The sequence below is a fragment of the Theropithecus gelada genome, chromosome 5 (genome assembly GCF_003255815.1).
Source record: "Theropithecus gelada isolate Dixy chromosome 5, Tgel_1.0, whole genome shotgun sequence".
In the NCBI taxonomy this organism is placed as follows: domain Eukaryota; kingdom Metazoa; phylum Chordata; class Mammalia; order Primates; family Cercopithecidae; genus Theropithecus; species Theropithecus gelada.
In genome coordinates this window covers 58,904,831-58,925,667 of record NC_037672.1, presented here as the reverse complement: position 1 = coordinate 58,925,667, position 20,837 = coordinate 58,904,831, and the positions used below count along the sequence as shown (strand labels likewise).

Here is a 20,837-nt window from a genome sequence, read left to right as displayed (position 1 = left end):
TTTATTTATTTTTTATTTTATTTTATTTTTTTTGAGATGGAGTCTCGCTGTGTCGCCCAGGCTGGAGTGCAGTGGCACGATCTCAGCTCACTGCAAGCTCTGCCTCCCGGGTTCACGCCATTCTCCTGCCTCAGCCTCCCAAGTAGCTGGGACTACAGGCGCCCGCCACCACACCCAGCTAATTTTTTGTATTTTTAGTAGAGACGGGGTTTCACCGTGTTAGCCAGGATGGTCTCGATCTCCTGACCTCGTGATCCGCCCGCCTCGGCCTCCCAAAGTGCTGGGATTACAGGCGTGAGCCACCACGCCCAGCCTCAATATGTTTTTATTATCATTCACTTCAAATGTTTTCTAATATTGCTTGTGATTTCATCTGACACATGGTTAATAAAGTGTGCCATTTAATTCCCAAGCACTTGGAGATTTTCTAGCTATGCTATTATTATTGATTACTAATTTAATTATAGTATTGTCAGAGAACATAATGCTCTGCAACATTCTAATTTGAAATTAGAGACTTATATTTTGACTCAGTATATTCTCTCTTGGTGAATGTTCCTTGTGCATTTGAAAAGAATTTTTACTTTTTTTTAGTTTTTTGGGGTTTTTTTTGAGACAGAGTCTCACTCTGTCACCCAGGCTGGAGTGCAGTGATGCAATCTGGGCTGACTGCAACCTCCATCTCCCTGGTTCACACAATTCCACTGCCTCAGCCTCCCGAGCAGCTGGGATTACAGGTGCATGGCACCACGCCCAGTTACTTTTTTTGTATTTTTAGTAGACGGGGTTTCGCCATGTTGGCCAGACTGGTCTTGAACTCCTGAACTCAGGCAATCCGCCCTCCTCAGCCTCCCGAAGTGCTGGGATTACAGGCGAGAGCCACCGCACCTGGCCAAGAACATTTTTTTCTTAATAGGTGCTGAGGGTAGTATTCCATTTATGTCAGTTAGCAAAAGCTGGTTTATAGTGTTATTCAGATCCTTGATATCCTTAATAAATTTTTAGGCTGTTAAAATTCCCAAATATGATGGTGGATTTGTCCATGTCTCCTCCTCTGCACATTTTTGCTTCATATATTTTGAAGTTCTGTTGTCGGAAGAACATAGATTTTTACCTGTCCTGTTAAAAGACACTGAAAATTACAGGAGTGGGACTCGCCCTTTGAACTAGGAGCAAAGTCCTAACTTCTAACAAGAAAAGGTCTGGGCCGGGTTCAGTGGCTCACAACTGTAATCCCAACACTCTGGGAGGCCGAGGCAAGAGGACTGCTTAAGTCCAGGAGTTGGAGACCAGCCTGGGCATAACATGGTAAGATCCTCTTCTCTACAAAAAAATAATTTTTAAAAATTAGCCGGGCATGGTGGAGCATGTCTAAAGTCCTAGCTACTCGAGAGGCTGAGACAGGAGGAAAGTGTAATCTCAGAAGGTCAGGAGTTCAAGACCAGCCTGGCCAACATAGTGAAACCACGTCTCCACTAAAACTACAAAAATCAGCTGGGCGTGGTGCTGCATGCCTGTAGTCCTGGCTACTCAGGAGGCTAAGGCAGGAGAATTGCTTGAACCCGGGAGGTGGAGGGTGCAGTGAGCAGAGATAGCGGCATTGCACTCCAACTCTGGCAACAGTGCGAGACTCTGTCTCAAAGAAAAGACAAGACAAGACAAGACAAGACAAGACAAGACAAGAAAGAGAATCTGAGTGTTTAGTTGACCTTTGAACAACAGGGTCCACTTACACACATTTTTTTTCCATAAATATATTAAATATTTTTTGGAAATTTGTGGCAATTTGAAAAAACTTGCTGATGAACCATGTCACCACTTAGAAATATCAAAAAGATTTAAGAAAAAGTTTGATATGTCATGAATGCATAAAACATATGTAAACATTGTGTTTTATAATTTACTACCATAAAATATATAAATTATAAAAAGTTAAAATGTATAAAAACTTACCCACACAAACACATTGTATCATTTGCAGTGGAGAGAAATGTAAACAAAGATGCACTATTAAATCAAAACCACAAAAAAGTAACTGTAGTACATACTATACTATTGTAACATTTTTGTAGCCACCTCCTGTTGCTACTGTGGTGAGCTCAAATGTTGCCACTAATTGTCAGTTTCCACATGAGCAGTTCCTCCCTCCAGTAAATTGTGTATTGCAGTAAAAGGTGATCTCCCATATTTTTCATCGTGCTTAGTGCAATACTGTAAAACTTGAATAACACTAGGAGACCCATATGAAGTGCCACTAATGATGCTGGAAGTGCTCCCAAGAAGCAGAGAAAAGTATGACATTACAAGCAAAAATTTAACTGCTTGATATGTACTATAGATCGAGGTGTACAGCTGCAGTTGCCCAACATTTCAAGATAAATGAATCCAGTGTAAAGACCATTATAAAAAAGGAAATCTGTTAAGACATCACTGCAGTTGCACCAGCAGATACAAAAACCTTGCACTTTTAGCAAAATATTTTTTTGTCTAACATTGAAAATGCAGCCTTTGGCCAGGTGTGGCCAAAGTGCTGGGATTTGGCTCATGCCTATAATCCCAGCACTTTGGGAGGATGAGGCAGGCAGATCATTTGAGATCAGGAGTTTTAGACCAGCCTGGCCAATACGGTAAAACCCCATCTCTACCAAATAATACAAAAATTAGCTGTGTATGGTGGTACGTGCCTGTGGTCCCAGCTACTTGGGAGGCAGAGGTGGGAGAATAGCTTGAACCCGGGAGGTGGAGGCTCTAGTGAGCTGAGATTGCACCACTGCACTCCAGTCTAGGTGATAGAGTGAGACTGTCTCAAAAAAACAAAACAAAAAAAAAGGTCAAGAAAACAGGAGAAGCAGCTTCTGGTGACCAAGAATTCCCAGGTGCCATTAAGAAAATCATTGAGGAGAATGGATATATGCCCAAACAGGTTTTTTGTTTTGTTGTTTTTTGAGACAGGGTCTCATTCTGTCACCCAGACTGGAGTGCAGTGGCATAATCAGAGCTTACTGCAGCCTCGACCTCCTGGGCTCAAGTGATCCTCATACCTCAGCCTCCTGAGTAGCTGGGACCACAGGTGCATGCCACCACATCTGGCTAAATTTTTAAAATTTTTATAGAGATAGAGTCTCATTATGTTGCCCAGGCTGGTCTCCAACTCCTAGGCTCAAGTGATCCTCCTGCCTCAGCTCTCCAAAGTGCTAGGATTACAGGTATGAGCCACCATGCCCAGCCCAAACAGGTTTTCGATGCGGATGAAAGTGCCTTATTCTGGAAAAGAATGCCATAAAAGACATTTATTAGTAAGGAAGAGAAGGCAGCACCAGAATTTTTAAGGCAGGAAAGGATAGACTAAGTCTATTGTTTTGTGCAAATGTAGTTGGGTTCATGATCAGAACTGCCCTTATCTATTAAGCTGCTAAACCCTGAGCCTTGAAGGGAAAGGATAAACACCAGTTGCCACTCTTTCAAATGTACAACAAGAAGGCCTGGACAATGAGAACTCTTTTTCTGGATTGGGTCCATCAGTGTTTTGTCCCTGAAGACAGAAGTACCTTGCCAGTAAGGAACTGCCTTTTAAAATTCCTTTGATATTGGACAATGCTCCCAGCCACTCAGAACACCATGTGTTCAACATCGAAGGCATCAACATGGTCTACTTGCCCCCAGATACAGCATCTTTAATTTGGCCTCTAAGGCCCTTTAAGGCTCATTATATATGGTACTCTATGGAATGAACATCAAGTCTATGGAAGAGAACCCAGTTGAGAGAACATTATGGAAATCAGAAAGGATTACACCACTGAAGATGCCATCATTGTTATAGACAAAGCCATGAAAGCCATCAAGCCCAAGGCAATAAATTCTTTTTTTGTTTTGTTTTGTTTTTTTGTAGATGGAGTCTCACTTTGTCCCCCAGGGTGAAGTGCAGTGGCACAATCTGAATCTCGGCTCACTGCAACCTCTGCCTCCCAGGTTCAACTGATTCTCCTGACTCAGCCTCCCAAATAGCTGGGATTAAAGGCACGCGCCACCACACCCAGCTAATTTTTGTATTTTTAGTAGAGACAGGGTTCTGCCATGTTGGCCAGGCTGGGCTCAAACTCCTAACCTCAGGTGATCCCCCCACCTTGGCCTCCCAAAGTGCTGGGATTACAGGCAAAGCCTCCAGGCCCGGCCCAAAAGCAATAAATTCTTACAGAGAAAACTGCGTCTAGACATTGTGCACGACTTCACAGGATTTACGACATAACCAATGAAGAAAATCATGAAATAAATTGTGGATATGACAAAAATGGTGAGAGGTGAAGGGTTTCAAGATATGCGTCTTGGGTAAGGCACAGTGGCTCATGCCTGTAATCCCAACACTTCGGGAGGCCAAGGTGAGGGGATCACTTGAGCCCAGCAGTTTGAGAGCAACCTGGGCAACCTAGTGAGACCTCAACTCTACAAAAAATTTAAAAGTTAGCCAGATGTGGTGGTGTGCACCTGTAGTCCCAGCTACTCAGGAGGCTGAGGTGGAAGGATCACTTGAGCCCAGGAGGTCAAGGATGCTGTGAGCTATGATCACACCACTTCACTCCAGCCTGAGCAGGAGTGAAATCCTGCCGAAAAGAAAAGAAAAAGAAAGAATCTTGGAGAAATTCAAGAGCTAACAGATACCATACCAGAGGAATTAACAGGGGACAACTTGACGGAGATGACTGCTTCTGAACTAGTGCCAGACAATGAGAAAGAAGATGTAGAAGAAGCACAGAAAACAAATTGACAGTAGACGATTGGCATTATTCAAGACTGCTTTTGATGTGGACCCTTCTACGATACACACAATGAAGCTAAAGCAAACAGTGAAAAAAAGCTTGCTACCATAGGGAAATATTGTTAGAGAAATCAAGCACAGTGGCGCACGCCTTTAATCCCAGCTACTTGGGAGACTGAGGCAGGAGGATCGCCTGAGCCCAGGCGGAGTTCAAGACCAGCAACATAGCGAGATATCACCTCTTTAAAAAAAAAAAAAAGTGAGGGTGAGGGAGGAAGGAAGTAAGGAGAGAAGGAAGGAGGGATAGAAGGAAGAAAGGGAGGGAGGAAGGAAGGGAGGAGGGGAGGAAGGAAGGGAGGGAAGGAGGGAGGAAGGGAGGGAGGAAGGGAGGGAAGGAGGGAGGAAGGGAGGGAGGAAGGGAAGGAGGGAGGGAGGGAAAAAAAGTCAGACAGAAATTACAATGTATTTCCATAAAGTTACATCAGGTGTCCCTGCCTCTCCTGTCTCCTCATCTACCTTCTCCACCTCTTCTGCCTCTGACACTCCAGACAGCAAGACCCATCGCTGCTCTTCCTCGATCCACTTCAGTTCATGAACAGTAACTATATTTTCTCTCCCTTACAGTTTTTATAATAACATTTTTTCTCTAGCATACTTTATTGTAATAATATGCTACGTAATAAATACATAAACTATGTGTTAATCAACTATGTTATCAGTAAGGCTTGGACAACAAGTTTTTGGGGATTCAAAAGTCATATGTGGATGTGGATATGACTGCTTGGGGTTGGTGTCCCTAATTCCCATGTTGTTCAAGGGTCAACTGTATTTTTTGTACCTAGAGCTTACTACCAGCGTTAACTGGTTAACTATACCACTTAGATTTTAGCTTTTCTTTTTGTGTGTGAGATGGAGTCTTGCTCTGTCACCCAGGTTGGAGTGCAGTGGCACGATCTCCGCTCACTGCAACCTCCGCCTCCCAAGTTTCAGTGATTCTCCCGCCTCAGCCTCCTGAATAGCTGGGATTACAGACGTATGCCACCACACTAGACTGATTTTTTGTATTTTTAGTAGACATGGGATTTCACCATGTTGGCCAGGCTGGTCTTGAACTCCTGACCTCAAATGATCCACCCACCTCGGTCTCCCAAAGTGCTGGGATTAAAGGTGTAAGCCACCTCGCTTGGCCAGATTTTAGCTTTTATTTCTAAAATCAAACATCAACTAAAAAACCAGTTATAGAACTACATTTCTCAAACTAAACTGGGAGCAGTAGACTATAACCCATGAGTTCTGATGAAGGTTTGAAAGGTTTGTATTTCTCAGAGAAGACTGGTATGGCCCCTGTGCAAGGACGACATGCAAATTTGTGAAGTGTTCCATGAAAAAAACAAATTAAATACATAAATTTTTTTTTTGAGACAGAGTCTCACTCTGTTGCCCAGGCTGGAATGCAGTGGCGCAATCTTGGCTTACAGCAACCTCCACCTGGGGGCTCAAGTTATCCTCCCACCTCAGCCACTGGAGTAGCTGGGACTACAGGTGTGCGCCACCACAACTAGCTAATTTGTCTCGTTTTTCTAGAGACAGGGTCTCACCATATTGCCCAGGCTAGTCTCAAACTCCTGAGCTCAAGCCATCCACCCACCTCGGCCTCACAGAGTGCTGGAATTACAGGCGTGAGCTACCGCACTCGGCCTAAATTTTTTTTAAAAAAGAAAGGTTTGTATTTTCATTTCAATAGTATTTTTATAAAGTACATTCTGGATCATTTGAATAACCACATCACATCCAAAATCAATGTACAAGAATTCATATGAGCTAAAGAAAAAGGCAAAAAATGGACTTATAAAATAAATGACATATTTATGCCAAATAAAAGCCAAACCACTTAACCTGAGATTTAAGAAGGAAAGCCTTGCAGCATTCAAACACAGAAGAGTGGCGTAGAAATTGAGTCATCATAGGATATAGAGTATGTAGAAAACAGGCCGGGTGCAGTGGCTCACGCCTGCAATCCCAGCACTTGCAGAGGCTGAGGGGGACAGATTGCGAGGTCAGGAGTTCGAGACCAGCCTGGCCAATATAGTGAAACCCCGTCTCCACTAAAAATACAAAAAAATTAGCCAGGCATGGTGGCGGGCGCCTGTAGTCCCAGCTACTTGGGAGGCTGCGGCAGGAAAATCGCTTGAACCTGGGAGGCAGAGGTTGCAGCGAGCCAAGATCGCGCCACTGTACTCCAGTGTGGGTGACAGAGTGAGACTGTCGGAAACTGGACAGGAAAGGACAGGACAGGACAGGAAAGGAAGAAAAAGAAAGAAAGAAACTGCACATCTGCCCTAAGGCAGAACCTAGTATACTCACTATGGAAAGAAATATATTTTTGTTTTGTTTTGTATTGAGACTGTCTTGCTCTGTCATCAGGCTACAGTGCAACGCCAAGATCATGGCTCACTGCAGTCTTAGACACCTAGGCTCAAGTGATCCTCCCACCTCAGCCTCCCGAGTAGCTGGGACTACAGAACAGGCACAAGCCATCACACTCTGGCCAATTTTCTTTATATTTGTTGTAGAGACAAGGTCTTGCTACGTCGCCCAGACTGGTCTTGAACTTGTGGACACAAGTTTTCCCCCCATTTTGGACTCCCAAAGTGCTGCGATTACAGGTGTGAGCCACTGTGCCTGACCTAAAGACTGTTTAAGCAAAACAACATCACCTAAGTTTAATTATTTTACATTGGTTTTCCAGTTTTGTTTATACTAGATTCATAAATTTACTTTTCGTTCATTTGTTTTTGAGACAGAGTCTGGCTCTGTCGCCCAGGCTGGAGTGCAGTGGCACAATCTCAGCTCTCTGCAACCTCTGCCTTCCAGGTTCAAACGATTCTCCTGCCTCAGCCTGCGAAGCAGCTGGCATTTTCGTACAGGAACCCACCACCACACCCAGTTCATTTTTGTATCTTTTAGTAGAGATGAGGTTTTGCCATGTTGGCCAGGCTGGTCTCGAACTCCTGACCTCAGATGATCGGCTCACCTTGGCCTCCCAAAGTGCTGGGATTACAGGCATGAGCCATCGCACCTGGCCTATAAATTTACTTTTGATTTATCCTGGTTTTATATATTTATATCTAGCTTAGAAAGTAAATATTTTAATATTTTAATAAAATAAGTTAGTAAATATTTTAATAAAATATTTTAATAAAATACTGGGGATTCACAATTTTTGTTTCCTTTAAAAGGGAATTGTAAATCGCTATTATTAAAAAATCAAAAAACAGGGGCCAGGCATGGTGACTCACGCTTGTAATCCCAACACTTTGGAGGACTAAGGCAGGCGGATCACTTGAGGCCAGGAGTTTGCGAACAGCCTGGCCAACATGGGGAAAGCCCGCCTCTACAAAAATTAGCTGGGCATGGTGGAGCGCACCTATAGTCCCAACTACTCAGGGGGCTGAGCTAGGACAATCACTTGAACACGGGAGGCAGAGGTTGCAGTGAGTTGAAATCACACCACTGCACGCCAGCCTGGGCAACAGGGTGAGACTCCATCTCAGAAAAAAAAAAAGTCGGCCGGGCGCGGTGGCTCAAGCCTGTAATCCCAGCACTTTGGGAGGCCGAGGCGGGTGGATCACGAGGTCAGGAGATCGAGACCATCCTGGCTAACATGGTGAAACCCCGTCTCTACTAAAAATACAAAAAACTAGCCGGGCGTGGTGGCGGGCGCCTGTAGTCCCAGCTACTCGGAGGCTGAGGCAGGAGAATGGCGTGAACCTGAGAGGCGGAGCTTGCAGTGAGCCGAGATCGCGCCATTGCACTCCAGCCTGGGTGACACAGCGCGAGACTCTGTCTCAAAAAAAAAAAAAAAAAAAAAAAGTCAAAAAATAGATGCTGGAGAGGTCATGGGAACACTTACACACTGTTGGTGAAAATGTAAATTAGTTCAGCCACTGTAGAAAGCAGCTTGGTGACTTCTCAAAGAATTTGAAAGAGAACTACCGTTTGACCCAGCAATCACATTACTGGGTACATACCTAAAAGAAAATAAATGTTTACACCAGAAAGACACATGCACCTGCATGGTCATCGCAGCACTACTCACAGCATCAAAGACATGGAATCAAGCTGGGTGCCCATCAATGGTGACTGGATAAGGAAAATGTGGTACATATACAATATGAAATACTACATAGCCATAAAAATGAAAGAAACCGCCAGGTAAGGTGGCTCATGCCTGTAATCCCAGCACTTTGGGAGGCCGAGGCAGGTGGATCACGAGGTCAGGAGATCAAGACCATCCTGGCTAACACGGTGAAACCCCATCTCTACTAAAAATACAAAAAAAATTAGCCGGGCATGGTGGCGGGCGCCTGTAGTCCCAGCTACTGGGGAGGCTGAGGCAGGAGAACGGCCTGAACCTGGGAGGCGGAGCTTGCAGTGAGCCGAGATCGTGCCACTGCACTCCAGCCTGGGAGACAGAGCAAGACACCGTCTCAAAAAAAAAAAAAAAAAAGAAAGAAACCACGTCCTTTGCAGCAACATGGATGTAGCTGGAGGCCATTATCCTAAGCAAATTAACATAGAAACAGAAAACTAAATACCACAAATTCTCACTTATAAGTGGGAGCTAAACATTGGGTACTCATGAACATAAAGATGGCAACAATGGAAACTGAGGACTACTGGGGACATAGGGAGGGGGTCAAGGGTTGAAAAACTAACTATTGGCTGGGCACAGTGGCTCACACCTGTAACCCCAGCACTTTGGGAGGCTGACACTGGTGGATCACGAGGTCAGGAGATCAGGATCATCCCAGCTAACATGGTGAAACCCCATCTCTACTAAAAATACAAAAAATTAGCCAGACGTGATGGCATGCACCTGTAGTCCCAGCTACTCCGGAGGCTGAGGCAGGAGAATAGCTCGGACCTGGGAGGCAGAAGTTACAGTGAGCCAAGATTGCACCACTGCAATCGACAGAGTGAGACTCCGTCTCAAAAAAAAAAAAAAAAAAAAAAAGAATAAAAGAAAAACTATTGGATACTATGCTCAGTGCCTGGGTGACAGGACCATTCATACTGCAAACCTCAGCATCATGCAATATACCCAGGTAACAGAACTGCACATGTACCCCTTGAACCTAAAATAAAAGCTGGAAAAAAAGGTGAATTCCAAATTAGTCACATACCTTTAAAGTCTATGTTCAAGTATATAGTATTTAAATTTGAGCTTCTGCCACTCATATTTAAATGTATATGAAGTATCTGCTGCACTACTCCCATTCTATTTAGGTGAGCTTCCTTAACTTTGTAACTTACTTTCCATAAAGTCTTTGCTACATGATAATTACATGAATTTCACAATGTATTTCAAAGGGTGTGAATTAACACCATAATAAAAAAAAGAAATGGGCCAGGCATGATGGCTCACATCCTACCACTTTGGGAGGCTGAGGTTGGTGGATCACCTTAGGTCAGGAGTTCAAGACCAGCCTGGCCAACATGGTGAAACCCCATCTCTAGTAAAAATACAAAAAGTAGCCGGGCATGGTGGCGGGTGCCTGTAATCCCAGCTACTCAAGAGGCTGAGGCAAGAGAATCGCTTGAACCCAGGAGGTAGAGGCTGCAGTGAGTAGAGATCACACCACTACCCTCCAGCCTGGGCAACAGAATGAGACTCCGTCTCAAAAAATAAATACATAAAAATAAATTTTAAAAAAAGATTATATAATTGAGTGAAATAACAAATAAATGCTATTCATTTATTCACATACTCAATGAATAGGGTTATGTACCAAGGGATAGGCATCGTACCCAAGAATGAGAATAACACAGCCTATAAAACTGAACAAATATATAAAAATAAAAAAGGGAACTCTATATTATTCATGCTTATGATTAACATGATGGAAAAAACATGGAGATTCAAAATCAGAAAAGATCTGTTTCCAAATCATGGCTCTCCTAGTTGCTTTATCATGTAATCCGAGTCAATAATAACATCTCTGAGCTTCAGTTTACTTACAGGGTTACTGTGAAGATAGTTATGAGGTATGCTGTAACTCAAAGTTATTTTCCTGTTTATCTAAATTAGCTTCTCCTTCTGATTTCTCTATTGTTTTACAGCATTCAATAATCTACCAAATGGCCGGACGTGGTAGCTAACGCTTGTAATTCCAGCACTTTGGAAGGGTGAGTCAGGTAGATAGCCTGAGCTCAGGAGTTTGAGACCAGCCTGGCCAACATGGTGAAACCCTGTCTCTACCAAAAATATAAAAAATTAGCCGAGCGTGGTGGCCCATGCCTGTGGTCCCAACTACTCATGAGGCTGAGGTGGGAGTATCTCTTGAGCCTGGGAGGCAGAGGTTGCAGTGAGCTGAGATCCACTGCACCCTCACCTGGGTGACAGAGTAAGACCCCATCTCATTAAAAAAAAAAAAAAAAAAAATTATATCAAACACCAGGGCTTACGATTGTATGGTCGTTGACATCTCTTCTTTCCATAGAAATATTAATCTGTCATATATTATGCAGATTACACCTTCACCATGACTCTATCCGCCTGTAACCAATCGTGTCTAAATCTCTAAATCCTGAAGCCTACTATGGTGTTTTTACCTCCATCTCCTCTCACCTGTAATGCATTCTACATAAAAGCTATATGTACAGGATTTATCTTCTGAAGTATATCTCTGAGGTTGTCATTCTCCTACACTAAGTTACATTTTCTGTAACTCTTAAGGCCTTTTGCAGCAACGCCCCACTGAATAGATCCTTCCAACTTCACCTCCAGTGATTCTTAAACTGTAAGTTCCCTGAGGTAATGATATTTAGGTTATTTTATCCACGATCCCTAGCATACTATATGACACATAATAGACACCCAATAATAATGTTTGAAAAAGCAGTGAAAATCGGCCGGGCGCGGTGGCTCACGCCTGTAATCCCAGCACTTTGGGAGGCTGAGGCAGGTGGATCATGAGGTGAGGAGATCGAGACCATCCTGGCTAACATGGTGAAACACCATCTCTACTAAAAATACAAAAAATTAGCCAGGTGCAGTCGTGGGCGCCTGTAGTCCCAGCTACTCAGGAGGCTGAGGCAGGAGAATGGCCGAACCCGGGAGGCGGAGCTTGCAGTGAGCTGAGATCTCGCCACTGCCCTCTAGCCTGGGCAACACAGCGAAACTCTGTCTCGAAATAAAAAAAAAAAAGAAAAAGTAGTGAAAATCTGTAATACTCTTCCCCCAAAAATGAACACTGGACTATCTCTGGTGGTATAATTCTTGCTTCATTTCTTTCTAACACATTTTTAATTATTAATACACAATTGTTCTAACCAGGACAATATGAAAACTGGTCTTTAAAGACAATCACAAAGAATCACAAAGAGACAATAGCCCTCTGTGATTAAAAGAAAGTCAATGAAAAAGCTTTTTAATCCCCCTATTTTAATTACTTTAAAAATTCTTAGTCTTGCTACTAAGTCAGCAGCTATAAGGCATGGGTTAAATAACTGCAACATAAAAACTGTAATTTTAAAAAGACAAAACGAAATACCTACTGAATAATACAGCATCAGACAAACTATTTTTAAAAAATAATCATTATCATTATCATTAAATCTTCTGAGTACCTCTCAGGTATTTGTCCTAAAAAATTTTTTGGGTCTCTTATTCTTCTAGTAAGTGAAAGCCAGACATCCAAACTATACACATCCATTCACACAAAATTTTTCCCCTCTAAGTACACTACAAAATTTGTGATAAATGACACACTATGGCATAGTGTGTTCACATATACTCTCTGTAGACAATTTGAATAAGGAAATAATATCACATATACTCTCTGAAGACAATTTGAATAAGGAAATTTAGGGCTAATCATAAACATTACCCATGGGCATTCCTCAAATACTAATCTCTCTGTTCATTATACACTCAATGTCATTGACTCAAAAAAGCTTGGGGAAAAGCATAGGGTCCAAATTAACAAACAAAAATTTTTTTGCCCAGCCTAAACATTTGTTTCACATGTAACTTTTCCGTAACACTAGTGTTGTGTGCAAGGACACAGACTCCTTAGGGATCTTTCAGCATAACCTAAAACTTACATGGGTCTTTAGATAACCTAATAAAACAGTGGCTGTTATAGTCAATCAATACAGCTCTCTAAAAGGGCTAGGCTAAACACTCCAGCATTTAGAAATAACAGAGGTCTCAATTTATCTTTACCAACTTAATGTACTCACAACAAATGCTTGCGTCACGCCATCACAACTCTCCCTAACAATGAAGGTAAAACTCAGGACCAAAAGAGAGCTCCTAAAGCTGTATTTCATTTGCATTATAAAATCTACCGCAAAATTTTTCATAACTTTACTCTCTGAATTCATGAACTAGAGTGGCGGGGGCAGGAGGGTGGGTATAGAGAAGAACTTCCCTGAAAAGCGTGGGTATAAAATATGACTGACAGTATCTCAATTGTTATTTGCCAAATGGCAGGGGCAAAGAGGTTACTCTATGGATAACAGAGCATTAAAAATTTTTTTTCTAATTCTTACAAAACTGGTCCCTATTCTATAAAATGTGAACATCCACACCCCAACAAGTTACAGACTAGGATCTAAGACACAGACCTTAAATGCAGAATAAAATGCCAATGCTCCGCCTCCCTAAAGAAACATACAACACCAAGAACTGCTGAACACCATCAAAGCAACACCCGCCAGAGTGGCTGTTTTAAAAATTGTATCAGGAAATCATGCTAAGTGCTAGCGGTTCCTCTAGGCCTCAGCAGCAGCCTTAGGTATAAGAGCAAACTGGAGCCCTCTTAACACTCAAAGAATAATGTTGATGTCATGACGAGGCTACTGATTCTTCGCACTCCGGACAAGTCATTCCTTGATCCACAGCGCAGTTCTTTCCCCACCCACCCCCATCCCCCCAAATAAAGAGATCTCCAGACAGAGAAGCCCTCGGGTACCCCCTCCTCCTCTACCTCCAGCGGCTGCCGCTTTCTCCTCCCTCGGGCTCCGAGGTGGGGGCTCCAGAAGGTCCTGGGCAATCCCGAGCCCCGGCGGGGCTTGTTTTGCCCGTGCACGATAGCTCTGGCCAACAGCTTCCTTTCCCAGTTTGTCCAAACTGGAGCGCTTCAGGGTACCCGGGGCCCGAGAAGGGAGCCGGGGTGGCGACGTCGCCGCCGCCGCCGCCTCTGGTATGTCAGGGGCCGGGATTGTATTTCGAAAGATCCGCCATTTTCACCTCGTCATCACCATCACAGCTCAGCAGCTTCCCCGACAGCCGGAGCCCGGGCCGCCGCCGCCGCCGCCACCACCAGTAACCTCCCCCTTCCTCCTCCCCTCCCCGCCCGCCCCTCCCGGGAGGCGCACACCCACATATCCGGGGAAGCCTCCCGCCGCCCCGCCAACCTTCAAACGCACAAGGGCCGTGCAAGTGCACACCGGCTACGCCGAGACCTTTCACCCCCGGGCGGAGCACGGGCCCCCGCAGGGACGCCAAAGGAAGTCGCGCCACCTGCGGGGTCCCAAGTCCGGCATATTTTTGTTTGCAAGACCAAAAGCCATGCGGAGGGTGGCATAAGGACAATAAAGAACCCAAACTCTTTTATTTTCAGAGCAGCAACTTGAGAGAGATGGTGGAATGCGTTTTATTCACTGTGGCTATCTCAGGTACCAAAAACACTGTGAAGACCCTTAATGTCATTCACCAACTTTGACATTTTACCCCACCCGCGGAACTACTTTGACAGGATGAGCTATTTCCATATGCATGTTCGACCTTTGACACTTTTGTCAATTACAGGCAGCAATCCTCATGCAGGTGAGGTGGTCAAAACACTTCATTTTAAAAAATAAAGTTCTGAGCTGTCTTCCTCTCCAACTTAATTTTATCTGGTCATTTCTGTCCATGAACACTGTGACTTCCAATCTGTCATCGGTTTAAGACGTCAAAGCGCAACTAGATTTAAAATGTATTGAACTAATTGTAGAAACATTCATGAATGATCAATTTCTAAAATATTGAAAATACAACTCTAAGCTAAAAGTATTTGCCAAATGTTTTTAGGATCTAAGTCATCAAATTAAAAAAAAAACAAACCATCTGCTGCTGATATATTTGTTCAATACAGTGAAAATAAACAGCTTGCTTCAGAACAAGACCCTAGAGTTACCTACCAGGTTAAGTAAGAGTTACCAGCTCCTGTCATCAGTCAGTTGAATAAGTAACCAAAAGAGAACAGAGGTAATTCTTAATCATTTAAAAAATAACAAAACATAAGCTGCAAGGCTTCTTCTGAGACCAACACTTAAAAAAAAAAAAAGGAAACTGGCTGCCTTTGTCAATTTCAGAAAGAGTTAACCAACCAAAAACTTAATTCTTTATCATTCAACTACAATATAAGCTCTGGGCAAACTGAATTTCAAGGCTGCGAACAGGGCCACTCTACTGTCTAAGTTAGTGTAAGAAGATTAAGGTTGAAGTTGAAAAAGTCATTTCATTTCCCTACCTTGTTTCAATGGCAACTCCATATAAAAGTCGGTAGATTCAGCCTTCAACAAGGGCTGTCTACCACCCACCCCAATTGCTGTTTTTATATGCAGACTGCCAGATGCTGAGAGTATAAAGTGTTATCAGTTACTTCATCTTTAAACTTCATTTCCCCACTGACGGCCCCGTCCATCCGCACTCTGCTTGGTTGTTTACCGTTGCTGGCCAAGCTAAGTCCCGGCCAGCTCCCTTCCCCCGTGCACCTCGGGAACATTATGACATTTGGCTGGTGGGCTTCGCGAGGAAAACGGACACGCACGAACAAGAGCCTGTACAAAGGGGCATAGGAAGAACGCGGCGGCGGGCAGTAGGGAGAGGAGGGACTGGCACAAATGACACAGCAGCAAAACCGGTTCCCAGAAACCCGGGGCCGCCACGGCCGGCTTGTTGGGTCGCGCAGTGTGCGTGTCAACAGTCGCGGGAGCCCTTCCTCCAGACCGCCAGGCAGGCGGCTGGCCGAGCGCTGGCCCTGCCGGGTGACAGCCACCCTCCCGGGAGCCGGCGGGAAGAGACGGAGCCCCGAGGATCCTCCGCCCCCCGCAGCCCAGGGAAGGGGCGCGGCTGACCCCGCTGGCGGGTTCCCGCTCCCCGCCAAGGCCCACCGGCCCGGGCTCCCGGAGGGAGCGGTCCAGCGCTCTCCGCCCGCGCAGCCACTCGCAGCGGGGGCCGGTTCCCCCTTCCCGCCCGCCCGCCCAGTAGCCCCCATCCCGGCGGCTGACACTCACCAAAGCCGGCGGCGCCGCCGCCTCCTGGTCGCGCGGCGCTCCCTGGGCTCCCAGCAGCAGCGGCGGCGGCGGCGCCTCCGAGACACAGACCAGGGTTTGTTCAAAATCACGCGCCCAGCGCCATTCCACCGCCGCATCCCATAATACGCCGGGCCCTCCCCGCCCGCGCGCCCCTCTCTGCCCGCCCCTGCGCTCAGCACCCCGCCCCACGGCCGGCTTCCTTCGCTCCGCCTCTTCCGCGGTGCCTCGCCCCTCCCCTTGGCAACCCGAGCCCGCGCTATTCCGCCCGGCTCCGCCGGGGCGCTACAGCTCCACGTGACTCCGAGTGGCGCCCGGTCAAAGCGATCGCACGGAATGTTCCATCCCACTGAAGCTGGTGGGGGGAGGACCCGCATCGCGTTGCTGTTGGGAAAGACCGTCCCTTCGTCTAGCTTTCCTTGTTAGTAAGTGTGAGCTGTAGGTGCGACTTCCAGGATATCCCGCTGTTTGATGTGCTTGAGTGAGGAGGTGATCAGTAGTCACAAATGCCAAGTCACTGTGTTTTTAGGCACCAATTTTGCAGGGGTCGCTAAAAAGCCCCAGGGAGATCATTGAGAGTTAAACTTATTTTGAAAGAGACCTTTTGTTTTTTTCTTGCAACACACAGCTAAGACTAACACAGTCAAAATTATTTGTATTTAATCACCTTTTATTTTTTCCCGCGATTTATATGATATCCAAATACGGAGTCGGATGACCAGATGCTGAGAGATCATTCTGAGGGGAAAAAGAAAAATTATTCTGAGAGATTATTAACTGCTGTGTGTGAGACAAGCACTACAGATATGAAAAAATAGAAAATACAAGAGTGTAAATGTAAGATGGTGCGGTACAGTGTATAATTTGCTAATGGAGCACGGAGGACATACAGGTCAGCATCAGAGACTACCTAGGGAACACAATGGAGGAGGTGAAACTAGTGGAGGCAGCAATCACTTTGGAATCAAGCGGTACTGGTATTTAGTGGCACCTCCGTTTATTAGTGTATAACGTTTATTTTCCTATCCAGCAAATAAAAATAACAAAACTTCCCAGAATTCTGATGATTAAATAAAATGAAGGGTGCTAAGCAGGTACACTATCTCTGCCTAAAATGTTAGTTCCGTTGTGCCATAATCAACACCCAGTACCAGCCCAAACACTAATAGTCAGGATTTAACAAGGCAGATGTCATGAAATTAGCAAAGCCTTGAAAATGGTAAGGTCTGTGACATGTGCAAGGAATGTGATAAAGTTGAAAGACACAAAGGCTTTGTTGGAGATCAGCATTGTGAGCCCACTTTATGAGCAACCTTGAGAGCTAGTGTGAGAAATCCTCATGGTAAAATGATTGATGGTACTGTTGGCGCACCACTGGAAGGAAGAAGAGAGTGCGATGGGGTACCCAAAACTGGCTAGATTTTAGAGAGACCAAACAAATCTCAAAAAAGGGAGACCCTTTCCCAGTTTATTCCACAAGGCAGCATAACTCTCATACTAAAACCCAAGACAAACAGTGCCCAAAAAAGAGAAGGGAAACTTCCTTTCTCACTATGATTTTGTTATGAAGGGAAAATTGATTATTTAGATGTTATTGGTCTGCTGCTGTGGCTCACACCTGTAATCGCAGGACTCTGGGAGACCGAAGCAGGAGGATGGGTTGAGGCCAGGAGTTTGAGACCAGCCTGGGCAACGTAGTGAGATTCCATCTCTACAAAATAATTTTTTTTAAATAAAAAGAATTAAGATGTTATCAGACCAGGCACAGTGGCTCACACCTGTAATCCCAGCGCTTTGGGAGGCTGAGGCAGGTGGATCACCTGAGGTCAGGAGTTTGAGACCAGCCTGGCCAACATGGGGAAACCCTGTCTCTACTAAAAATACAAAAATTAGCCGGGCATGGTGGCATGCGCCTGTAGTACCAGCTACTCAGGAGGCTGAGGCAGGAGAATCACTTGAACCCGAGAAGCAGAGTTTGCAGTGAGCCGAGGTCATACCAGTGCACTCCAGCCTGGGTAACAGAGTGAGACTCTCAAAAAAAAAAAAATGTTATCAAATTCCAGCAATGTGGTAGTAAAAAGAATTTACAAGCTGGGCACGGTGGCTCATGCCTGTAATCCGGGCACTTTGGGAGTCTGAGGCAGGTGGATCACGAGGTCAGGAGATCGAGACCATCCTGGCTAACACGGTGAAACCCCGTATCTACTAAACACATAAAAAAAAATTAGCCAGGCGTGGTGTCGGGCGCCTGTAGTCCCAGCTACTCGGGAGGCTGAGGCAGGAGAATGGCGTGAACCTGGGAGGCAGAGGTTGCAGTGAGCCGAGATAGCGCCACTGCACTCCAGCCTGGGCAACAGAGCCAGACTCCGTCTCAAAAAAAAAAAAAAAAAAAAAAAAAGAATTTACATCATGACAAAGTATGTGGTTTAACATAAACAGTGATCTAACATTAAGAAATCTACAAGTATAATTTATTAGACTGAAGGAGAAAAACCAAATGATAGTCTCTAGAGATACACTGTATAACATTCAACAACCACTCTGAATTTTTTTTTTTTTTTTTTTTTTTGAGACAGAGTGTCACCCTTTCACCCAGGCTGGAGTGCAGTGGCGCGATCTCGGCTCACTGCAACCTCCGCCTCCCGGGTTCACGCCATTCTCCTGCCTCAGTCTCCGGAGTAGCTGGGACTACAGGTGCCCGCCACCACGCCCAGCTAATTTTTTTGTATTTTTAGTAGAGACGGGGTTTCACTGTGTTAGCCAGAATGGCCTTGATCTCCTGACCTCGTGATCTGCCCACCTTGGCCTCCCAAAGTGCTGGGATTACAAGCGTGAGCCACCGCGCCCGGCAACCACTCTGAATTTTTAAAATTCTTAGTAAACTAGAAATAAAAGAATGTTTCCTTAATTGGAGCAAGATAATCATCAGAGAGCAACACCATACATTTCAGTGAAATGGCAGAGGCATTCACCTTAAAATCAGAGACTCAACAAGGAGGCAGGGATATAGTAGCTATTATTTACCATTTTTGAGGGTATCCTAGCTAAGTTAAATAAGAAAAAAAGAAAGAAGAGGTGTAATATATGGGAAGAAGGAGACTAAATGGTCCTTATTAAAAACAATCAGGCCGGGGGTGGTGGCTCAGGCCTGTAATCCCAGCACTTTGGGAGGCCGAGAGGCCGAGGCGGGTGGATCACGAGGTCAGGGGTTCCAGACCAGCCTGACCAACATAGTGAAACCCTGCCTCTACTAAAAATACAAAAATTAGCTAGGCGTGGTGACGGACACCTGTAATCCCAGTTACTCGGGAGGCTGAGGCAGGAGAATTACTTGAACCCGGGAGGTGAAGTTTGCAGTGAGCCAAGATGGTGCCACTGCATTCCAGCCTGGGTGACAGAGTGAGACTCTGTCTCAAAAAATAAAAATAAAAATAATAATCATAGAGGCCAGGCGCGGTGGCTGACGCTGTAATCCCAACACTTTGAGAGGCCAGGGTAGGTGGATCATGAGGTCAGGAGTTCAAGACCAGCCTGGCCAACATGGTGAAACCCCATCTCTACTAAAAATACAAAAATTATCCGGGTGTGGTGGCAGGCTCCTGTAATCCCAGCCACTCAGGTGGCTGAGGCAGGAGAATAGCTTGAATCCAGGAGGCAGAGGTTGCAGTGAGCTAAGATCACACCGTTGCACTCTAGCCTGGGACAGAGCAAGATTCCATCTAAAAATAAAAATAAATAAATAAAAATAAAAATAATCATAAATAGTTATTTTTCCTGTTTTTGTTTGGTATTGTTTTGTTTTTTGAGTCTTGCTCTGGCCAGGCTGGAAGGCAGTTCTTCGATCTCGGCCCACTGCAACTTTCGCCTCCCGGGTTCAAGTGATTCTCCTGCCTCAGGCAGAGTCCCAAGTAGCTGGGATTACAGGCTCAGGGGCCACCACACACAGCTAATTTTTTTTTTTTTTTCATATTTTTAGTAGAGATGGGGTTTCACCATGTTGGCCAGGTTGGTCACAAACTCCTGACCTCACATGATCCACCCTCCTCAGCCTCCCAAAGTGTTGGGATTTCAGGTGTGAGCCACCGCATCCGGCCTCATAAAGCGTTCATTTTAAAAGCCCTTATTAAAAATAATCATAAAGAGTTCAAAGTGTTACAGTAAATTGCATGGCACCTGGAGCCAGACGGCCTAGGCTTAAATCCTGGCCCTCCACATAATAGCTCTGTGAACTTGGGCAACTTTCCTCTTGTGTACTTTCCTCTTGTGTCTTAGTGTCCTTATCTGTAAATTGAGAATAGTGCATACATCACAAGGTTATTGTGAAAATTAATGAGGTAATGTGTGTAAAACACTGAGAACAGTGCCTGGCATATAGTAAGCGCCCAACGTCTGAAAGCTATTAATAATCAAAACTAAATAGAGTCTAAATCTAATCTAATCTTTTACTTTTTTTTTTTTTTTCGAGACAGAGTCTCTCTCTGTCGCCCAAGCTGGAGTGCAGTGGCGCAATCTTGGCTCACTGCAACCTCCACCTTCCGGGTTCAAGTGATTCTCCTGCCTCAGCCTTCCAAGTAGCTGGGACTACAGGGGCGTGCCACCACATCCGGCTAATTTTTGTGTTTTTAGTAGAAATGGGGTTTCATTGCGTTAGCCAGGATGACCTCTGTCTTCTGACCTCATGATCCACCTGCCTCAGCCTCCCAAAGTGCTGGGATTACAGGCGTGAGACACTGCGACCGGCCTTACTTTCTCAAATAAATAATTTTAGATCAGA

General features: G+C 45.0%; 1 protein-coding gene across 4 annotated transcripts in view; it reads right to left on the bottom strand.

The window, feature by feature from the left end:
* The window catches only part of LIN54 (lin-54 DREAM MuvB core complex component), an 87,694-nt gene extending 71,528 nt beyond the window's left edge, over nucleotides 1–16,166 (bottom strand). For 2 of the 4 annotated variants that reach the window (XM_025385619.1, XM_025385620.1), the window contains exon 1: nucleotides 13,750–14,100. The gene's annotated coding sequence lies outside the window, so the exon portion shown is untranslated. Of the gene's footprint in view, nucleotides 1–13,749; nucleotides 14,101–16,045 lie in introns of those variants that run through there. The other 2 variants (XM_025385621.1, XM_025385623.1) reach the window with 2 other exon arrangements.
* Between the last annotated feature and the right edge of the window lie 4,671 nt (nucleotides 16,167–20,837).